Source organism: Furipterus horrens, unplaced genomic scaffold (assembly GCF_987537825.1).
Source record: "Furipterus horrens unplaced genomic scaffold, mFurHor1.1.pri manual_scaffold_8, whole genome shotgun sequence".
In the NCBI taxonomy this organism is placed as follows: Eukaryota; Metazoa; Chordata; class Mammalia; order Chiroptera; family Furipteridae; genus Furipterus; species Furipterus horrens.
In genome coordinates, this window is record NW_028327178.1 from 61149685 (window position 1) to 61170148 (window position 20464).

A 20464-nucleotide genomic window follows, 5' to 3' on the forward strand; every position below is an offset into this window, starting at 1 on the left:
AGAATGGTAATACCCCATCATAGGTGTGGGGGCTCAGAGGGACATTGTACACTGGGAGTTGTTTGGTCGGGAACTTAGAAGAGAAAATAAATCTCATGGAGACTGTGCTTCCCTGACTGAGGCAGCAGTTGGAGGGCTGGAGCCCACTTGTCACCAAGGCAAAAGAAGGATAGAAAGTCTTGCTGCCTTGAAACCCCTGTCCCACCTTACCCATTTGAAACTTAACTAACCACCTGCTACTAAGTGGGAGGGCTGGGCTTCTGTTGTCTGAGTGGACACCCTCTGGGAGCCATTTCCATCCTAACTGGGCCTCACTTCTACTGTCTGTGTCCAGCAGATGCTTTGGACTTCACTACAGATATCAGCAGCTCAGAGAATTTCCCCTAAACAGAAACCTGGCAGGAAAAGTGAGAGAAACTGGTGGTGTGCCAGGAGGGAAGTGATACAGTTGGGGAGTGAGAGTTCAGGTATAATTCACGGTACCAGTGGGCTGCAGCCCTCCAACTGCTGCCTCAGTCAGGAAAGCACAGTCTCCATAAGGTTTATTTTCTCTTCCAAGTTCCCCACCTAACAACTCCCAGTGTACAATGTCCCTCTGAGCGTCCCTGTCTATCAAGAGAGAGTGTAGGAGAGAACTTCTAGGGGATGGTGGTGGCAAGTGAAATAGGCAGGGTAGGTTGGTGATTTCAGCTTGGCAGATGTTCTCAGTATTTTAAAGGTAATTATGTGGCCTGGGTAGTGAAATACTCAGTCCCATCAGGATGCAAATTACCTGATGGTTAACTTTCCTAAACTAGGGCCTAGAATCCAGCTACTAGATGAAGAACTGACGGGGCAGGGTAATAGGCTCATAAGGGCAGAAACAGTACTCATCCATCCAGTGAATATTTATGGAGCATCTTCTTTTTATTTATTTATTTATGTATTATTTTTATTTTTTGAGGAAAACAAGTCTTTATTTACAATATTCCAACCTGGGGAGGGCAGTGAGCACTTCAGCCCAGAGCCCTGTTCTCCCATGGGACCCAGCACTTCTCTTGATCCCCAAAAGGCTATAAACCAAAAATATGCCCAGAAGGTCCCCATCCCTTATCTGTCAGTTCTCTCCTTCAGGATCTGGGGTACGATGTAATTAGCCTCCATATAACAGTCCAGGAAAACATGTGCCATGTTGCACTGATTCACGCATGGTTCTCTCTTTGCCCTTTCAAAGCTGCATGGATCTCTCTCTAAAAACCGTGAGGTACTCCCTCTATTCTCTTCAAGAAATGGCTGCTGCCTTATTTAAAGTCCCTGACCATGGCCTGTGAAGCAGTGGGCATGGTAACCAGTTCTGACCACTCACAGAACATTGTGCAGGTCCTATATGCTCTTTCCTTACCATTCCATGGTCAAAACCCCTTTTATGGAGCATCTTCTACATGCCAGGCACTATGTTGGATGCTGGACACATGCAGAATGCCAAAAAGACACAGATTTTCCAGGAAGATTCTCTCCTCTTTCATTTATCTGAAAATATCTTTATTTCACCCTCATTTTTGAGAGATTATTATTTTTTTCCTGGATAGACTTTGGTGTTGAGAGTTTTTCCTTTAATTTCCTTTTTTTAAAGTATATTTTATTAATTATGCTATCACAGTTGTCCCAACTTTCCCCCTCTTCACCTGGTATCCCCCATCCCTCCAGCATTCCCTGCCAATCTTAGTTCATATCCATGGCTTGTGCGGTTAGTTCTTTAGCTTCTCCCTTTCCTATACTATTCTTTTTCTTTTTTTTTAAGTATATTTTATTGATTATGCTGTTTCAATTTTCCCAATTTCTTTTACCTTTGTTCCTCTCTGCCCATTAACCCCTTTCCCTCCACCAATACCATTCCCCTTTAGTTCATGTCCATGGGTCATGTATCTAAGTTCTTTGGCTTTACCCTTTCCTGTACTATTCTTAACATCCTCCTCTCTTTTTTGTACCTATCATTTATGTTTCTTAATCCCTGCACCATTTTCCCCTATCTCCCCCTCCCCCCTCCCAAGCTGACACCCCTCCAAATGCTCCCCATACCTATGATTCTGTTCCCACTCTGGTTGTCTGCTTAGTTTGTTTTTATTTTTATTTTTTAGATTCTGTTGTTGTCATTTTAATGTTCATAGTTTTGATCTTCTTCCTAAATAAGGCCCTTTAACATTTCATGTAGTAATGGCTTGGTGATGATGTACTCCTTTAGCTTTACCTTGTCTGGGAAGCAGTTTATTAGCCCTTACATTCTAAATGATAGCTTTGCTGGGTAGAATAATCGAGGTTGTAGGGCCTTGCTTTTCATCTTTTTGAATACTTCTTGCCAGCCTGTTCTTGCCTACAAAGTTTCTTTTGAGAAATCAACTGATTGTCTTATGGGAACTCCTTTGTAAGTAACTCTGCTTTTTTCTTACTGCTTTTAAGATTCTCACTTTATCTTTAATCTTTGGCATTTTTATGATGATGTGTCTTGGTGTGGTCCTCCTTGGGTCCAACTTGTTTGAGATTCTCTGTGCTTCCTGGACTTGTATGTCTTATTTCCTTTGCTAAATTAGTGAAGTTTTCTTTTATTATTTTCTCAAATAAGTGTTCAATTTCTTCTTCTTCCTCTTCCTTTGCTGGCACCCCTATGATTGGAATGTTGGTACATTTAAAGTTGTCCCAGAGGTCCCTAACCCTGTCCTCGTTTTTCTTACATTCTTGTTTCTTCTTTCTGTTCTGGTTGATTGTTTATTTCTTCATTTTGTTCCCAATCGTTGATTTGATGCTGGCTTCCTTCCCTTCCCTGTTGGCTCCCTATATATTTTTCTTTATTTCACTCTGTGTAACCTTCATTTCTTCCTCTATTTTGTAGCCATATGCAATCATTTCTCTGAGCATGCTGATCACCAGTACTTTGAACTCTGCATGTGATAGGTTGGCTATCTCCACTTCATTTAGTCTTTTTCTAAAGTTTTGTTCTCTTCTTTTATTTGTGCCGTATTTCTTTGCCTCCTCAATTTGGCAGCCTCCCTGTCTTTGTTTCTGTGTATTAGGTAGAGCTGTTTTTATTCTCTGTCTTAGTAGCATGGCCTACGTAGCAAAGGTACATATAAATATTGTGTGGCAAAGTCTTACGTAATTTCCAGGGTGGGGCCATCCACCTCACCACTGTGTGGCTCTGTTTGTGATGGGTGGTTTGGAGAGGGGACAGTGCTGCTGCCTGGCTTCTGGCAATTTGCCCAGCACTTGCCCCATTTCTAGTCACTTCACCCACTTTCCATATGCGATTGGTGCCCTCTCTGTTGCCGCCCTGGGGTTTGCGTATGTTCTAAGACCATGTGGGCTCTTTACGTTGTGAAAAAAATGACAGGTTCTTCTGCCACCCCATGAGGGAACTTTAAGGGGAGAAATTCTGGCAGATTTTACAGCCAGCAGTAATGGAGGTTTATTTCCCTGGTGCTGGAACCTTGGGCTTTTGCGGTCTGGCCTGGGGCTGGGATTTCTCGCTCCCAGGGTATTCCTCCTGATTTTTAGCCACTACATGTGAATGTGGGACCATCTGTTCTGCTGCCTCCACTGCTGCTGCTTGTCTGAGCCACACTGCCTCTCTGCTCCATCTCCACAACTCTGCTTCTCCTATCTGACTGGATGTGGCTTCTTTAAATCCTTCGCTGTCAGACTTCCATATAGCTTGATTTTCTGATGGTTCTGGTGGTTATTTGTTTTTGAGATCTAGTTGTAATTCTTACTATGGTTGTGCAAGGTGAATCATGTATACCTATGCCTCCATCTTGACTGGAAGTCTCCAAGTTTTTTTTCTTTCTTTCCAGCATTTTTCAGCGTTGTGTTCTGATATTCATTATTTTTGATGAGAAGTCACTTGTGATTTGTGTTGTTGTTCCTTTGTGTATATCTTTTTATTCCTCCCAAATGTTTTAAAATGTTCTTTTTTACCCTTGTTTTTCATTGATTTGGCTATGGTAATATATTTTGTATTTTGTCTTGGGGTTTGCTGAGCTTTCTGGATAATAAAGTCAGTATTTTAATTTAATTTGGAATTTTCAGTTATTAGTTCTGCTTCATTTTCCTCAGTATCTTCTCTTTCTGGGACTGTAATTACATGAATATGAGACTGTTTGATAATGTCCCAGAGAGTCCTGTTTATTTTTTTCAATATTTTTCCCCTTTATTCTTTCAATTGAATATTTCCATTAGTTTTATTTCAAATTAACTGATTCTTTGTAGGGGGCATTTTTCATGCTGCTGTTAACATCATTGAATAGCTATTTTACTTACTGTACTTTTAAGTTCTAGAACGTTGAGTCTCTTTTAAATGTCTATAAAAATAATTTCCATTTCTGCTGAAATTCCCTGTTTACTCATTGCAATCATATTAGCTTTAATTCTTTGAATGCACCTTCCTTTAATTTTGTGATCATTTAAAATAATTGTTTTAAAGTCTTTGTCTATTAATCTAATACATGGGCCATTTTGGCATCGTTTTTATTGGTATTTAAGTTTTGTTTTTCAGTTACAGTTGACATTCAGTATTATTTTATATTCGTTTCAGGTGTATAGCACAGTGGTTATACAATCATATATTTTACAATTGTGTTCTCCCTGATAATTCAAGTACCCACCTGTCACCATACATACTTTTAAAAATACTATTGACTATGTTCCCTATGCTGAATTTTGCATTTCCTCTGACTATTTTGTAACTACCAGTTTGTACTTCTTAATCCCTTTACCTTTCTCATCAAGCCACCCAACCACCCTCCCATTTGGCAACCATCAGTCTGTTTTCTGTGTCTATGAGTCTCTCCCTGTTTTGTCTGTTTATTTTGCTCTTTAGGTTCCACATATAAGCAATATCTATCTGACTTATTTCACTTAGCTAATACCCTCTAGGTCTATCCATGCTGTCAAAAAAGGTAAGTTTTTTTATTTTTATTTTTCCTGTGAGCTAATTTTCAATTTAGTATCTTTGATTCCCAAACATCAAATCACCAAAAGGTACAAAACATATTATTAATTGCTGCATTTTAAATGTGAATTAATTATATATGTATATGTGTACATATATAATTAAGTCATGGATGTATTCATTTACTAATCAATATGGCAAATACTAATTACATGTGTACCATGCTTCAAGCACTAAGAATACAGAGATAAAATATACAACCCTGCTGTTGTATCAGTCCAAGTTGATATAATTTTTTTATATTAGGGACTTTTAAAATATAAATTTATAACCTACTGTATTATACAAAAATTATACCCAAAAATCTTTTTTTAATTTAATTTAATTTTATTGTTTTTCTATTACAGTTGTCCCAATTTTCCCCCCAAGCCAGCCCACCCTTCTCCCACAGTCATTCCGCATCCCGTTGTCCATGTCCATGTGTCATTTATATTAGTTCCTTTACTAGACCCTTCCCCTATTTACCCCTTCTCCTGTGCCCCCGATAACTGTTTTTCTGTTCCTTGTTCAATTTTGTTCATTTGTTTGTGTTTTTCATTAGTCTTCTGTATGAGGTGATATCATATGGTAGTTTCCTTTCATTGCCTGGCTTATTTCACTAAGCATAATTCTCTCTAGTTCCATCCATGTTGCAAATGGTAGAAGTTCCTTCTTTCTTTCTGCTACATAGTACTCCGTTGTGTAAATGTACCACAGTTTTTTGATCCACTCATCTACAGATGGGCACTTAGGCTGTTTCCAGCACTTGGCTATTGTAAACAGTGCTGCTATGACCATAGGGGTGCATAGATTCTTTTGAATTGGGGTTTTAGGATTCTTCGGGTATAGTCCTAGCAGTGGAATCGCTGGTTCAAAAGGCAGTTCCATTTTTAGTTTTTTGAGGAAATTCCAAACTGTTTTCCATAGCGGCTGCACCAGTCTGCATTCCCACCAACAGTGCACTAGGGTTCCCGTTTCTCCACATCCTCGCCAGCACTTGTTGTTTGTTGATTTGTTGTTGATGGCCATTCTGACAGGTGTAAAGTGGTATCTCATTGTGGTTTTTATTTGCATCTCTCTGAGGGCTAGTGATGTTGAGCCTTCTTTCATATGTCTATGGACCCTCTGTGTATCCTCCGTGGAGAAGTGTTTGTTCATGTCCTTTGCCCATTTAGCAATTAGGCTGTTTGTCATCTTGGTGTTGAGATGTGTAAATTCTTTATATATTTTAGAGATCAGTCTCTTATCTGAGATATCATTGGCAAGGGATTGCCAAATGGTTGGTTCCCTTTTCATCTTGCTGATGTTTTCTTTTGCTGAGCAGAAACTCTTTAGTTTGATGTACATAGTCACATTCGTTTATTCTTTCCTTTATTTCCCTTGCCTTAGATGTATCGGTGAAAATATTGCTACATGAGATATCTGAAATTTTCCTGCCTATGTTTTCCTCTAGGACTTTTATGGTGTTACGGCTTGCATTTAAGTCTTTGATCCATCTTGAGTTTATTCTCGTGTGTGGTGTAAGTTGGTGGTCTGGTTTCATTTTTTTGCATGTCCCTGTCCAGTTCTCCCAGCACCATTTGTTGAAGAGGCTCTTCTCACTCCATTTTATGTTCCTTCTCCCTTTGTCAAATGTTAGTTGATGATATAGACCTGGGTTTATTTCTGGGCTCTATTCTGTTCCATTGATCTACGTGTCTGTTCTTATGCCAGTACTAGACTGTTTTGATCACAGTGGCTATGTAGTATAGTTTGATGTCAGGTGTTGTGTTTCCTTCTACTGTGTTCTTCTGTCTCAAGATTGCTGTGGCTATTCGGGGTCTTTTTTGGTTCCATATAAATTTTTGAAGCATATGTTCTAGGTCTGTGAAATATGTCACTGGTATTTTAATAGGGATTGCATTGAATCTATAAATTGCTTTGGGTAGTATGTCCATTTTAATGATGTAGATTCTTCCCATCCATTTTATTTTTTTTTATAGTCAAGTAATCCATGGTATGTATGTACCCCATCTTTTTCATCCACTCATCTATTAATGGGCACTTGGGTTGCCTCTAATCAGAGGCGGATTTAACCTCGGGCGCACCGGGCACCCACCCTGGGCCCCAACTTCTGAAGGGCCCTCCAAAATCCCAACTTTACATTTTTTTCTAATGACACCAAGTTTGATTTCATATCTGCAATTTTAATTACGTACAGGTTTACAGTCGGCAGTAAAACCTGATAGTATGTTTACATTTGCTTATTTTCATTATTTCATTACTACGGTGCGTACTATACACATGATACACTGCATAGGCCCTGCGCAGCTGCACTACTGCTCATCTGAGCAGTAGAATCATATTTGCTACTTTGTACTTACAATGGTTCTCCTGCAGTGCAGACTTACCATATACGCAAATACACAGAGATGTAAATTAGTTTGTGGATATGTACTTGTTTCATTTACGGTTTTAAAATAGTTTTCTGTGCGTATAAATAAATACTCAGGTAAGTTGAAATTATATTACAATAAGATTAATTCCTCTTGTTATATCAGTAAGAAAAAAAATTTATTTAAATATTTTCACATTTGTTATTTTAATATCGAGTAAAATTCTATGATTTTTTTGTTCAAATTTGATTGTTACTCCTATTTTACATATACTGTCATTAATTATAATTATACTTTTACTTATGTTCAACTATTAGTTCAAAACTTTGTGATTATTTTTATGCTATCGTTAATTATATATATATTCAAATTTTATTGGAAATAAAACATTAATAGTACATAATATTTTTTATTTATTTAAAAATATGGTTAACATTTATTTTTATTTTCCCTTTCTCTTTTTTTTAAGGGGCCCAGTATTTTCTTCTGCACCCAACCTTAATCCACCTCTGCCTCTACTCTTGGCTACTGTAAATGACACTGCAGTAAATATAAGGGTTTATATATCTTTTAGAATTAGTGTTTTGGGTTTCTTTGGGTATAAACCCAGAAGTGGAATTGCTGGGTCATAAGGCAGTTCCATTTTTAATTTTTTGAGGAAATTCCGTATTGCTTCCCACAGTGGCTGCACCAATCTGCATTCCCACCAACAGTGCACCTTTTCTCCACAACCTCACCAACACTTATTGTTTGTTGATTTATTGGTGATAGCCATTCTGACAGGTGTGAAGTGATATCTCATTGTATTTTTAATTTGCATCTCTGATGATTAGTGATGTTGAACATCTTTTCATATGTCTATTGGCCGTCAGTATATCTTTGGAGAAGTATCTATTTCGGTTACTTGCTTTAACATGTTTTTCCTTCCTCCCTTGGGTCATAAAATTTTATTGACAGGTCAGAGGAAGAACCAGGGGTAAGGGTCCCTCCCTTCCCATATCCCTACCCAGGAGCATCCCTCTGCTGGAAGCAGAAACCCAGGAGTCTGCTGGACTCAGGCAGTCATGGTGGTGTGCAGATTGTAGTAGGAGGCATCCTAGCCCTCGAGCAGGCTGCAGTTGGTAGCGATGTCTTGATGTCCATGAGCTACTGGTACTCCAGGTTCTGCTGCTCAGTATCAGCATGAATGTCACTCAGCTGGGCTTCCATATTGCTGATCAGCATCTGTTTCTGCCAGTGTGCTTTCCAGGGCAGCTTCTGTGCTGAGCTAAGACTGTAGCTAGATCTCCAGTCCCTGGAGGGTGCATTGCAGGTCACAACCTCCATCTTGCTAATCAGCAGTTGTTCCATGTGGCCAGTGACTTGCCAGTTCAACTCCTCAGTCTTGCTGATAAACTAGGCTTCAGCATCCTTCTGGTTCTTCTCAGCCAGACCTCACATTGACTTTTCATGTTGCTTAGTATCTTGGCTAGGTTAATGCCAGGAGCAGAATTTACCTCCACACTGACCTGGCCACCCACCTGGCTCCTCAGGGCACTGAGTTCCTCCTCGTGGTTCTTCAGGTAGGCCAGCTCTTTCATCCAGCCCCTTGCACAGGCCATTGATGTCAGCCTCCACCTCATGCACAGGGCCTGCTCCATCTTCAAGTTGGTTCAGAAGTCATCCACAGCCAGATGGGCATTATTGATCTGCAGGACCATCCTGGAGTCTCAGTGGTAGCAGCAAGAATCTTGTCCTACAGCTCCTCTATGGTCTGGTAGTAGTGGCTAGTCGAGGGCAGGCCAGGCCCCTGCTTCTGGGCCAGGCCCCTGCTTCTGGTATGAGTCACGGATCTTCACCTCCATGCCACTCTTGACTTCCTACGGACGCATCTTCTCCAGGCAGGAGTCCAGGAGGCTATTGAAGTTCTGAATGGTCCTCTTCTTGTTGCCTACCCGCAGTCCATGGGACCTGGCCAGGGCAGCCACATAGCCCCTACTGTAGCCCTCAGAGGAGGACGAGGACACACAGCAGAAGGAGGACACCAACATGCAATGGCCGTCAGAGCCTCTGTGGATGCTGGGCGCATGCAAAGCACCTCTGATGCACATGGTGCTGCCATGCAGGCCGGGGAAGGACAAGGAGGCTGATGATAGGCAACAGCTTTAGGAAGTCATAGTGAAAGAGGATCCAGTGACACTTAGTTCATGTCCATGGGTCATGCATATAAGTTCTTTGGCTTCACCCCTTCCTGTACTATTCTTAACATCCCCTTGTCTATTTTAAGCCTACCAGTTATGCTTCTTAATCCCTGCACCATTTTCCCCTTTCTCCCCTTTCCCCCTCCCAAGCTGACACCCCTCCAAATGCTCCCCATACCTATGATTCTGTTCCCACTCTGGTTGTCTGCTTAGTTTGTTTTTATTTTTATTTTTTAGATTCTGTTGTTGATAAATGTGTTTGTTGTCATCTTAATGTTCATAGTTTTGATCTTTTTCTTAAATAAGTCCCTTTAACAATTTCATATAACAATGGCATGGTGATGATGAACTCCTTTAGCTTTACCTTTTCTGGAATGCACTTTATCAGCCCTTACATTCTAAATGATAGCTTTGCTGGATAGATTAGTCTTGGTTGTAGGTCCTTGCTTTTCATCACTTTGAATACTTCTTGCCTGTCCCTTCTTGCCTGCAAAGTTTCTTTTGAGAAATCAGCTGATAATCTTATAGACACCCCTTTGTAGGTAACTCTCTTCTTTTCCCTAGCTGCTTTTAAGATTCTCTCTTTAACTTCTGGCATTTTAATAATGATATGTCTTGGTGTGGTCCTCCTTGGGTCTAGCTTGTTTGGGACTCTCTGTGCTTCGTGGACTTGTATGTATATTTCCTTTGCCAAATTAGGGAAGTTTTCCTTCATTTTTTTTCCACATAATTTTTCAATTTGTTGCCCTTCCTCTTCTTCTTCTGGAACCCCTATGATTTGGATGTTGGCACATTTAAAGTTGTCCCAGAGGTTCCTAAGCCTATCCTCGTTTTTCGTTTTTTGTTTTTTTTTAAATTCTTGTTTCCTTTTTCTGTACTGGTTGACTGTTTATTTCTTACTTATGTTCCAAATCCTCAATTTGAACCCCGATTTCCTTCCCTTCACCACTGGTTTCGTTTGGGTTTTCCTTCGTTTCACTTAGTATAGCCTTCATTTCTTTTCTGTCAAGTCTATGAGCATCCTTATCACCAGTGTTTGAACTGTGCATCTGTTAGGTTGGCTATCTCCTCATCTGTTAGGTTGGCTATCTCCTTGCGCTTAGTTCTCCCACTGGAACCTTGACCTGCTCCCTCCTTTGGGTCATACTTTTCTGTCGCCTTAACTTGACAGGCTCCTGCGTTTGCCTCTGAGTCTTGGGTATGGCTGTCGCACCTGTTAAGTTATAAGGGGTGGAGCCTTAGATATTCATCAGTGCGGGGGCCACCTGTTTCCCCATGCTGTGGCGCTGTATGTGGGGAGGGGTCCGAGAGGGAACAACGCCGCCTGCTGAGCACTCTCCCCTTTTCCACTAAACACACAGACTGCTGAGAGACCCTCAACCCCCACTGGTTTTTACAGTCAGGAGCAATGTGGCTTTATTTTCCCCCGGTGGCAGAACTGTTAGCTGCCAGGTCTGGTCTGGGGCTCTTATAGTTCCTCAGGTTTTTTTCCCTGACTTTTTAAAAATGTGACCGCGCTTTCCACTGGCTAGCCCCAGCCACTGTGCTGTCACCGCTGCTGGGTCTGCTGCTATTGGTGTGGGTGCCACTGCTGCTGGTGATGTTGCAGGCATTACTGCTGTGGCATCCTGGAGTCACCCCTCCTATCTGTCCCGATGGGTATTTCTTCTTTATTTCTTAGTTGGACTTACCTTCTGTTCTATTTTCTGGAATTTTGATTGATTTTTATAGTTTCTGAGGTAGATGTATTCCTTCTTAGTTGTGGAGGGAGATGTAACATGTCTCCCCATGCCTTCATCTTCGCCAGATGTTTTCTGCTTACTGTAGTCTTGTAGTGAAGTTTGATATCAGGTAGTGTGATAACTCCAACTTTATTCTTCTTTATCAATATTGCTGTGGCTACAGTGGGTCTCGTCATTTTTTTATAAATTTTTGGATTATTGTTCCAGTTCTGTTAAAAGCACCACTGGTATTTTGATAGGGATTGTATTGAATGCTTTGGGTAGTATGGACATTTTAATGATATTAAATCTTCCTATGCATGAGCACAGAATATGGTTCCTTTTATTTTATCTTTTTCAGTTTCTTCCTTCAATGTCTTCTAATTTTCTGAATACAAGTCTTGATTCCTTGGTTAACTTTATTCCTAGGTATTTAATTTATTTTTTGATGCAAAAATAAGTAAAATCGTTTTCTTAGTTTCCCTTTTTGATAGTTCATTATTGGTTTATAAAAATGCAGCTGATTTGTGAATATTAATTATGTACCTGTCTACTTTACAGAATTCATTTATCAGTTCTAGTAGTTTTTTTTGTGGAGTCTTTAGGGTTCTCTATATACAGTATCATGCCATCTGCAAATAATGACAGTTTTACTTCCAGTTTGGATACTTTTTGTTTTTTCAATGTCTGATTGATGCGGTATGCCTTCTGATGCTATGTTGAATAAAAGTGAAAGTGGATATCTCTGTCTTGTTCCTGATTATTGAAAAAGCTTTCAGCTTTTTACTGTTGAGAGTGATGTTAGCTGTGGATTTGCCATAAATAGCCTTTATTATGTTGAGTTATGTTCCCTCTATTTCCACTTTGCTGAGACTCTCTATCATAAATGGATGGTAGGTTTTGTCAGATGCTTTTTTGCATCTCTTGATATTATTATATAATTTTTATGCTTCATTTTGTGTATGTAGTGTATTACATTAATTGATTTGTGGATATTGAACCAGGAATAAATCCCTTATGATTATGGTGTATGATCTTTTTAATATATTGCTGAATTCGATCTTTTAATATTTTGTTGAGGATTTTTGCATTTATATTCATTACGTATGCTGACTTATGATTTTCTTTTTTTAGATAATGTCTTTGTCTTATTTTAGAATCAGGATAATGCTGGCCTAATAAAGTTAATGGGGAACCTTACCTCTCCTTGAATTTTTTCAATAGTTTAAAAAGGATGTGTGTTAATTCTTCTTTGAATGGTTGGTAAAATTCACCTGTGAAGTTATCTGATCCAGGACTTTTGTTCATTGGGACTTTATGGATTACTGAATAGATAACCTGTCTGTTTAAATATTGTTTCCTCTTGAGCTGGTTTTGGAAGATTTTATTTTTCTAGGAATTTATCCATTTCTTCCAGATTGTCCAGTTTGTTGTCTATAGTATTTTCTTAAAATTCTTTGTATTTCTGTAGTGTTGGTTCAGTTCTCTTCTTATATTTCTAATATAAATAATATAAATAAATAATTTGGATTTTCTCCATTTTTATCTTGATGAATCTGGCTAAAGGTTTATTAATCTTGTTTATCTATTTAAAGAACCAGCACTTGGTTTTATTGATCTTTTGCATTGTTATTTACTTAATATCTTTCTACCTTTATTATTTTCATTGTGCTTTGCTTGTTCTTTTCTTAGTTACTTTAGGTGTAAGGTTAGATTGTTTATTTGAGATTTTCTTACTTCTTGAGGTAGACCTGTATTGCTATGAATTTCCCTCTTAGGATTGCTTTTGCTGTGTCCCATAGATTTTAGGGCATTTATTTACATTTTACTTTTTTTTTTCAACATTCTTATTTACATTTGCCTTAAGGTATCTTTTTATTTCCTCCTAGATCTCATCGTTAACCCTTTCATTGTTTAATAGCATGTTATTGAGCCTGGATTTGTTTTTATGTTTTTTATTGTTTTCCTTGTAATTGATTTCTAGTTTCATACCATTATAGTCAGAGCAAATTCTTTCTTCTTTAAAGATTTTATTTATTTTTAGAGGGGAAGGGAGGAAAAGAGAGTGAGAGAGAAATATCGATGTGTAAGAGAAACATTGAATGGCTGCTTCTTTTATGCCCCAGATTGGGGACCTGGCCTGCAACCCAGGACTGGGAATCAAACTGGTGGACTTTGGGCTTGCAGAATGATGCCCAACCCAGTGAGTCATATCAGTAAGGATCACAGCAGATTCTTGATATGATTTAAAATGTTAAATTTATTTAAACTTGTTTTGTGGCCTCACATGTGGTATATCCTGGAAAATGTTCCATGTATACTGAAAAGAATATATATTCTTCTGCTTTGGGGTGAAATGCTCTAAAATTATCACTTAAATGCATCTGGTCTCATGTCATTTAAGGCCAGTGTGTCCTTGTTAGTTTTCTGTTTGGAAGATCTATACAGTGATGTTAATGGGGTGTTAAAGTCCCCTACTGTGACTTTATTACTGTCAGTTTCTCCCTACATTCATCAATATTTGCTTTATATATGTAGATGCTCTTCTGTTGAATGTGTAAATGTTTACAAGGGTTATATATATCCTCTTGTTGGATTGATCCTTTTATCATTATAAGGCTATCTTAATAGAGCCTTTTTGTTAAAATCTATATGTGTGAAATAACTATAGCTACTCCAGCTTTTTCTTTGTTTGTTTGTTTGTTTTCATTTGCATGAACTATCTCTTTTCACCCCTTCAGTCTGTGTGAGTCTTTCAATCTGAAGGAGGTCTCTTGTACACAATATATGTATGGGTCTTGTTTTCCTCTCCATTCAGCTACTCTATGTCTTTTGAATAGAACATTTAATCCATTTACATTTAAAGTGATTAGTGATAGATACATAGTCATTGCCATTTTATTATTCATATTTATGCTCTTTCCCCCCCTTCTTGTTAAAAAAGTCCCTTTAATATTTTAGTGTATTGTTTTGGTGGTGATGAACTACTCGAGCTTTTTCTTGTCTGGGAAGAGTTTTATTTCTCCTTCACTTTTAAATGGTAGCCTTGCTGGATAGAGTAGTCTTGATTGTAGGTCTCTGCTTTTCATCACTTTGAATATTTTGTGCCATCCCTTTAGGCCTGAAAAGTTTCTTTTGAGAAATCTGCTGACAGTCTTATGGGAATTCCCTTATAGGTGATTAACTTTGTCTTGTGGCTTTTAAAATTCTCTGTCTTTTTTTAAAAAACATTTTTTTAAATTTATTTTTTAGAGAGAGGGGAAGGGAGAGAGAAAGAGAGGGAGAGAAACATTGATGTGCGAGAGATACATTGATAAGTTGCCTCTTGTACGCCCCCAAATGGGGACCTGGCCTGGCCTGCAACCCAGGCATGTGCCCTGACTGGGAGTCAATCAGGTTACCTTTCAGTTCTTGGGTGGGCACTCAGTCCACTGAGCCACAGTAGCTAGGGCTCTCTCTTTGTCTCAGACTTTTGCTATTTTAATTATGATGTGTGTTGGGGTGGGCTTCTTTGACTTTATTTTGTTTGGGACTTTCTGAGTTTACTAGACTTGTATGACATTTTCCTTCACCAGTTTAGACAAAGTTTTCAGTCATTATTTCTTCAAATAGGCTCTCAATCCCTTGCTCTTTCTCTTCTCCTTTTGGTATTTCTATGATGCAGATGTGACACTATCCTCATTTTTTTAATCCTGTTTTTCTCTTTACTCCTCTGATTGTGTGTTTTCTGTTACTTTGTCTTCCAAATTGCAGATTTTAGCCACTTGTTCATCTAACTGCTGTTGACTCCTAGTGTATTCTTCATTTCTGTTATGGTATTCTTTATTTCTGATTATTTTTATGATTTCTATGGCTTTTTAAAAATATTGTTGAAGTTCTCTTTAAGTTCTTTGAGCATCCTTATAACCACTGTTTTGCTTTTCTCTATTTCATTTAGCTTTTTTTTCCTTGAGATTTCTCTTGATTTGGGGCATTTCTTTGTCTCCCCATTTGGCTGCCTCTCTGCTTTTGTTTCAGTGTATTAGGGAGATCCTCTATGTCTCCTACTCTTGGTAGGGTGGCATTATTTAGTAGGTGTCCTGTGGAGCCTAGTGATGCAGTCTCCTTGATCAGCTGAGCCAGGTGCTCCAGGAATGTCCCTTGGGTGGGTTATGTGCATCCTCCTGGTGTAGTGGAGCCTTGACTGCTGTTGGCACACCCATGGATGGAGTTAACCCGCAGACTGGCTGGCTGTGAAGATTGGCCATGACCACAGTGTATGAGCTGCCACTGGGAGGCTGACCCCCAAAGTGGAATTTGCCCTAGCAGGGTCTGGTGCTTGCTGAGATCTCCCTTTGGGTGTGCTCCTTGGGTAGCTAATTGGGTAGGTAATGTTCTCTTGTGACCTGGAACCAGTCCTCATATGTGTTCATTCTAAGTCTCTGGTGCAGGTAAATGTCAGATGGAGTTACCAGGTACGGGCAAGTGATGTTCACCAGGTTAATACAAGTTTCAAAGTTGGCGCCATAGCTGGGTCTGAGGCCATTTGGCAAAAGTCTCAAGATACACCGAAGCCAGTTGCCACTTGTCTAGGGCCTAGGAACCTTTGATGTGGGGTGGCTTCTCAGGCAGTTGTCAGGGTGGAGCTAGTAGAGTTCACTAGGCTAAAGCAGATTATGATTTGTTCCTATGGAAGGAGGGAGGGATTAACACAATGAATGTGGCACCTGTGAGAAATGCGCACAATGAAATACTTTAGCAGTAACTGAGGCAGTTGCTTATTCACAGATCTGCAGCTCTGGGCGCAGCCGAAAGCCAATTCAAAGGTGCGGGCTGAAAAAGACAGAGCTGGCTGTTTCTATCCTAACGCGAGTAAAATCCCCCCTTTCCTCCCCTTCCCCTTCCTCTCTGTTTTTCTCTACTGGATACTCTGGAGTTACAATCTAATGAGATTCACTAAATCAACTAAGGGTAGTAATTAACTCATGAATAGGTTTCCTTAACTTGCTGACCATGCATAATTCCCAGGTGATAAATATTCCATGATGGGTGCCCCTCACACTCCGTTAACTCAGACTGTTGATGTCTCCAGTCTCATGTCCCCAGCCCCTCTATTTCTAAATTACAGTTGTTCAAGATTACATTTCTCTTTTGCTTATTGTTTCTTACTGGGTTGAGTCACTTTTATCTGTTCCTTACACACCTGAAGTCTGTGAGGGAAGAAGGTCCCTTTGTGTCTCTGGCACCCCTCAAGCTTGACTGGAAATCCTAGACAGTTTTTTAAGAAAGACTACAAAGCAGGTCCAGGCTGTAGTCACCACTGACAAAGATGACCCTTGCCCTAAAGCCACAAAAACACTTTTTCCCTGTTTGTCTCTGGTACTCCCTGAGCACGACTAGAATTCCTTGAGTTTTTCAAGATTCATGGGCCTAGGCTGGTTGGTGCTAAGAGATTCTCTGGCTGTGTGCAAGCTGGTGAGGGTGGGGTCAGAGGGAGTTGTCAGGGTGGAGCCAGTGTAGTTTATCAGGTTACTTCCCTGTGGAGAGGGTGCTTCACCCAGGAAAGATGGAGCTTCCTGGGCCGTGCAGTAAGAGGACTCACCACAGGAACGTTGTAGGCTGTCCCTCCAGCCCTTGCCCTGAAGTAGCACAACTATGTCTCTCCCTGTATGATTCTGGCATCCCCTCTGCCACCATCCCTCTGCTGGAGCCCCTGATTTTCACAGCCAGATGGTTACATAGGCTTTTCCTCATGGGTGCTGTCTGGGGAGCTCCACATCGAGGCTGAGGCCCCTCACTTGTCAGGGGGAGCCTGTGCAGCTGATATATCCGTCAGGATTTACAACTGTAGCATGTGGGTGTGGGGCCAGCCCACTTCATTCTCTGTCCCTCCTACCAATCTTAGTTATTGGACTTATATTCAGCTACTCTTCAGAGGATTATCTAGGTTGATTGTTCTATAATTTAAGTTGTAATTTTGATGTGGTCATGGGAGTAGGTGAGTGTAATTTCTATCCATTCAGTCATCTTGGACCTCCCCTTTTGGCATTTTTTTGGGGGGGGGCATTATTTTTTATTGACTGCTTTTTTTCTTTGTCTATAGGTCAAGTTTTCCTGTTTAGCAATTTTTTATTGCATATTGGAAGTGGTGGTTGATACCTTGTAGAGACCCTGTATTCTGTTATCTTGTTCTTAGTAGTCAATTCAGTTACTGGCTGATCACCTTGAACCTGTGTATGTTTGTTTTTATGTTTCGTTAGTGTTCAAGGATGTTTCTTTGCCTCTAGCTTTATAAAACTCAATCTCCAAACCTGAGTTGGATCTTGGTTTTAGGCTTTGTTAGGATAGGTTTATGGAGGCCTTCCTCTAGCCATGGGCCTCACTTATAAGGTACAGTCTTCATGAAGTCTCAGCTTAATATTTAGGTCATTAACAAGGTGCTAGGGAGTCCTCTTCACTGTGGGTGGGTTGGAACTTCAGCATTCCTTAGCACTACCCAACCTCTATGTCTATGTCTAGTCTATTCTCAATCCTGTAGGAGTCACTCTCTGGTAAGATTCTGGTGCTCTGGAGTCCTCAGGTGAGGACTCACTGGGCAGTCCCTCACATAGACTTTTGACCTCTCTCATCCCCTGCATTGGATTCTATCCCACTGTCCTGTGGTTAGGAAACTGCCCCCAGGTAGAGAGTTGTGATCATGAGGTACATTTCACGAGTTTTCCTTCTTTGAGGATTATAGTTTTGTGCTTGTTTATATCCTGAAAATGGCAGCTTCCCCCATTTTTCTTAGTCTAATGGTTGTTTATGGAGAGAAAGCTTTTCTGCTATTGATTACTGTGCCAGAGCTTCAAGTTGTCCTGGAACCCTAGGGTCTGCTCTGGATGGGTTAACATCTAGGCTTGCTGCTTGGCTGTTGTCTTGGGATTTCCCTCTACCACCATGTTGGGGATACCCTTTGCTTCTCTTTTGAGTTGAATTCTCTGTTTTCTGGAGCCTGCGTTTTCTTAATTTTGGTTGGTTTCTTTTGGTACAGGAACCTTCAGTAGTTTCCTGAAAAAGGGTGGTAGGAAGGTAAATTTTTTGAGGCTTACATGCCTGAAAATGCCTTTATTAAACCATCTCACCTGACTGATAGACCAAGTAGGGAATTCGAGGTTGAAAATAATTTTCCCTCATAATTTTAGGCATAGTTTGATTATATATCTAATACTGTGTGGATCTTTTTTTTTTGAAACCTTGAAACCTGTTTTTTCTCTCTGGAAGTTTTTAGGATCTTCTTGCCTATTCTGGAATTCTCTCAGTCATGTATTTTGTGTGAGTGTGCTTTCCTTCATTGCGTGTGTGCTTAGTGGGCCACTTCAAACATTTTGGGCGTTTTTCTTGACGTATTTCTTTGATTTTACTTCCCCCCACCCCCCAAACCTCTTAGTATCACAAATTGTACCTCCTAGGCTGGTTCTACAATTTTTTTTTCTCTTCTCTATCTCTTTGTATTTTTTTCTTTACTCTGGAGTGATTTCTTTAACTTTATTTCCCAATCTTTATGTTGAATTTTTATTTATGTTATATATTTAATTTTCAAGAGCTCTTTTTATTTCTTAATGCACCCTCTGCTTAAAAAGTTTTATTGTTTCATAGATCTTTCTTATCTCTGAAACTAGTGATGATTATTTTTGAGGTTTTTGCTTTTGCATATTTTGTTTCCTCCAAGTTGCTTTTTTCCTATGTTTGTTTGACCTCTATCTTTAGTGTTATATGCTCCCTTCTGGGGTATGGAGATGAGTTCTTGGTCATTTGGATCCCAGGTTTGTATAATATAGTGCCAAAGTTCACATCTATTACTTTATTCCATGCATAAGCTTGGAGAGGAGCCTCTTATAGCTGAAGAGTAAATAGAAAATTCTCAGGACTGGAGGGTTTTATTTGGCATGTTGTGGCCCAGAGGTTGTTAACTCTCAGACTTTTCTTGGTAAGGCTAGGAGAAAGGTTGTCACCTCCACAGTGGGAGGGTCGTTATTCCTGCCCTCAGGAACTGTCTGAGGCCTCTGAGGTGTGTGTCTCCACCCCAGACAGACTAGGGAGCTCCCGACACCCTGAGAACTAGATAGAGGAGCATTGACAGTGTTTGTGCCAGCAAAAGAAGGTGAATAGACCTGCAGGTCAGTGTGGACCAAAGGCTTGTGTTCATCCTCAAAGAGCCCTGAGAACCTGTGATTTATGGAGCAGAGAAGGCAATCCTTCAGCTCACGAGAGCCCAGGTACCTGCCTGCTCTGATGCCTGTCCATGGTCTGTCTCTCCTGGCGTTAGAACTAATAATCTCTTCCTGGAGTGGGAGGCCTCTTAGCCTGGGCACAATGTAGGTCCACTTCTGCCCTGGCCCAGCCCCTCCCCTATTCTATCTGTGTCCATCCTGCCAGACTGCTGCTTCTACAGAAAGCCAGGGAAGCTCCTGCCATACATGGGCACCTCTTCTCCATGGTCAACATCCAAGAGGACTGGGTAGTGGGCACTAATGGGTGTTTGTTAAGTGGGCACATGGGTGGGAAAAGACCCCAACCTTCTGGCCTTTGGCCAGTATGGGTCAGCTGATGGTAAAGACCCCAATGGCAGGGATCTGCCCACTGCTTTCCCTAGGCCCTCATTGCCACAACCCCGGCCCTCTTACCACCAGGCTGTGAGTATCTTCCTGTGTGTTGCTGAGGCAGAAGTACAAAACCCTAGTTCTAGGGGAGCCTTACACATGACCAGGTACAGCAGTACATTTATAATCACAGAGAAGGGAAGAAACTGGACATCCATATAGCCAGCATCACGGCATACCTGGAGCCAGCTTGCCAGACTATGAGCTGTTGGAACCCTTCTGGTTCATAATGAGCCTAGTGTTTAGGGGAGAGAGGGCATGCAGAGGACCCTTAGTCAAGCACACTTCCTGTTGCAGTAAAGAATACATTCCTTGTTCCCTCACCACCTTTCCCTGGGGACTCTAGATGGCAGAGATAGGGATGCCCACCATCCCTTTGCATCCTCCTGTCCACCTCAAAATTGGGCCACTGAGTTCCTTCCTTCCTTCCTTTTTGAGAGATGGGAACGGGAGAAAGAGAGTTAGTTGGCTGGGGGAGAGATTGCCTCCATACATGCCTCGACTGGGGATTGAACCCAAGTCTAGGTATGTGCCCTGATCAGGAATTGAACCTACAACCTTTCGGTGTATGGGATAATGCTCCGACTAACCGAGCCACCCTGGCAGG

The 20464-nt window shown here is 40.6% G+C and overlaps 1 protein-coding gene across 11 annotated transcripts in view; it reads left to right on the forward strand.

Moving 5' to 3' along the window:
• RAB43 (RAB43, member RAS oncogene family) overlaps positions 1-20464 on the forward strand; it is a 78789-nt gene that overhangs the window by 21773 nt on the left and 36552 nt on the right. The window lies entirely within an intron of this gene.